The sequence below is a fragment of the Rattus norvegicus genome, chromosome 15, assembly GCF_021556685.1.
Source record: "Rattus norvegicus strain SHRSP/BbbUtx chromosome 15, alternate assembly SHRSP_T2T, whole genome shotgun sequence".
Classification (NCBI taxonomy): domain Eukaryota; kingdom Metazoa; phylum Chordata; class Mammalia; order Rodentia; family Muridae; genus Rattus; species Rattus norvegicus.
Window position 1 is genome coordinate 69,725,798 of NC_141548.1, and position 2,837 is coordinate 69,728,634.

The window sequence follows — 2,837 nt, forward strand, 5'->3', positions numbered from 1 at the left end:
TTGGGTCCAAATGACATTATTCTTTGTTCCCATTGTAACTTAAAAGGGAAACTTAAACAGTGCCCTTGACATCCTACAGATGAAGGAGGAGGATGTCCTCAAATCCCTTGCTGCAGGAACGTACTTAGGTGGCACCAGTCTTGACTTTCAGTGGAGCAGTACATTTACAAAAGGATAAGTGACGGTATCTACATCATCAACCTGAAGAGGACCTGCGAGAAGCTGTTGCTCACCATTCGCGCTATTGCTGCCATTGAGAACCCTGCTCATGTCAGCATCATCTCCTTCAGGCCAGAGAGCTGTGCTGAAGTTTGCTGCTGCCACAGGAGCCACTCCAATCGCTGGCTGCTTCACACCTGGGACCTTCACTAACCAGATCTAGCAGCCTTCAGGGAGCCACGGCTTCTACTGGTGACTGATTTCAAGGCTGACCACCAGCCCCTCGCAGAGGCCTCTTATGTCAACCTGCCCACCATTGCTCCGTGTAACACAGATTCATTCTCTCCTGTGCTATATGGACATTGCCACCCCGGGCAACAACAAGGGAGCTCACTCAGTCGGTCTGATGTGGTAGATGCTGGCCTGGGAAGTACTCTGCATGCGAAGTACCTCTGAGCACCCATGGGTGGTTATGCCTGATCTTTACTTCTACAGAAACCCAGAGGTGATTGAGGAGGAGCAGGCTGCTGCTGAGAAGGCTGTGATCAAGTTTGAATTCCAGGGCGAATGGACCTCACCAACGCCTGAGTTCACTGCTGTTTAGTCTGAGGTGGCCGACTGGTCTGAGGGTGTGTTGGTGCCTGCTGTGCCCATCCAGCAGTTTTCCATGGAAAAATGGAGTATGCGGCCAGCACTGAGGACTGCTCAGCAGCTCTCACAGCGCAGACTACTGAGTGGGTTGGAGCCACCACTGAGTGGTCATGAGCCACTCTGTAGACATCTGAGCAAAGGGGAAAAGGGTGGATGGAAAATAAAGTTCCTAAAAGCTGAAAAAGAAAAAAAGAATATACAGTTACACCAACATCTGTTAGTTAAAAGTAAAATCTTTACATAGAAGCATAAGTAAAAACAAAGAAAAAGTATTGTTTGTATATTTTTCAGATGAGCAGTAATAACAAAGATGGGAAACATCATTGAATGAATAGTTATTGTGCTACCCTTTATATGTATTGACATTTAATATGAATGACATAAGTACTTTTTTACATTTAAATGTGAATTTTCAATACAGGGTACCAGTCGCATTTTATTTTAAAATGGGGTCTCATGTGCCTCAGGATGACAATGAATTCATTATGTAGCTAATAGTGAACTTGAATTTATGATGCTTCTGCATCCAACTGCCAGAATCCTGGTGCTGGAGGCTGAGATGTTACACCGGACTTATTCCGTGATAGGGATGAAGTTTACGGTTTTGTACTTCTTGGCAAGCATTCTGTCAATTGCATTCTGCAATTCCCTATACCTTAAACCCTTAAACTTTATTTTTTTAAACCAAGGAAACATATAGTGTATCTCTTTCAAAGTTGTCACTTTAGAATATATATATATATATATATATATATATATACACACACACATGTATACATATATTCATCGAATATTTAAATATTTAGTATATATAATATTTTAATTTTATTGTTTTGGAAATTATCTTAATTTTATTTGTACTTAAATAGTCTCCTGTTATATCTTAAAAAAAATCTTTGACCTTATTGAGCCAAAGTGTTAGGATTTGAGACTGCCATTTATGGTCCTCTATACAGTTCATAGAATTACAATCTTCCTTTGTTTGACAAAGGTTTCTATTTCCTGGTCAGTGTAATCAAAACATTAAGTCCAACAACAAGCTTACTGTTTTCCAAAACATCCTCAAAAACAATTGGGCTTTATGAAATTATTCACGGTCAACTTTCAATTGGTTTTCAAATCCATTCTTGTTTGTCATAGGTTAGAGCTCAGGGCTCAGATTCCTGAGAAGTCAGCAGGGAACTGTCAGTGAGAGGAGGAGAGAACCTCCCACGTGTGTGTGTGTGTGTGTGTGTGTGTGTGTGTGTGTGTGTGTGTATGTGCGCGCGCAGGTCTTACTCTACCTCCAGAAGGAAGTCTGAGCAGGGCTAAGCGGCTTGACCTGGGACACTGTGTGTTAATGAGTGGTATTCTCTTATTCAAGTCTAGGAGAAAGGGTCCATCTTAATCCAGAAGGTTAGGGTTACAACTGCAAGGCTCTGAGAGGCTTGACTACATTACTGGTCGAATTTGATTGGGAAAAAATAACTTAACATGACAATCAGTTCTTATTTATTACAAAGCCCCGTAGCCTCTTTGCTCTTCATGTCTTATTTGAATAAAACATATACACTCATGACATACTCTTTCCATATAAAACTGTTATGGGACAGATTGAATTAAAATCTAGTGTTTATCTAAAGAAGAATGAAAATAAAAATTAAATACTAATCTAAGGTTCTTGTGCCTAATTATCTTGGGAAGTTAAAGAAGGCCTGAGGTTATCTTTCTGGGGATTGGTAGACTTATTAGAGAAATTTAAGAGAATACCTTTCTTATACTATCTCAATAATGTTTCCAGATTTATTAAATAAAAATATAGGATACCCAGGTAAATGTGAATCCCTGACATATAAGAAATTATTTCAGCATAAGTATACTTTAAATATATAACTGTGAATTATTATTTGACATAGGAGGATTAATCTAACAGCTAATAAAGATAACGTTTTCATGGGAAGGCTTTGAACAACAATCTAAGGATGTGTTTATAATTCCAAAGGCCTGTCTTTAAAGAGACAGCATCCTTTTCATGGAAACCTTAGACT

The 2,837-nt window shown here is 39.5% G+C and overlaps 1 pseudogene; it reads left to right on the forward strand.

Annotated features, from left to right (window-relative positions):
- On the forward strand, positions 1-957 carry Rpsa-ps1 (ribosomal protein SA, pseudogene 1; annotated as a pseudogene).
- The last annotated feature ends 1,880 nt before the right edge of the window (positions 958-2,837 follow it).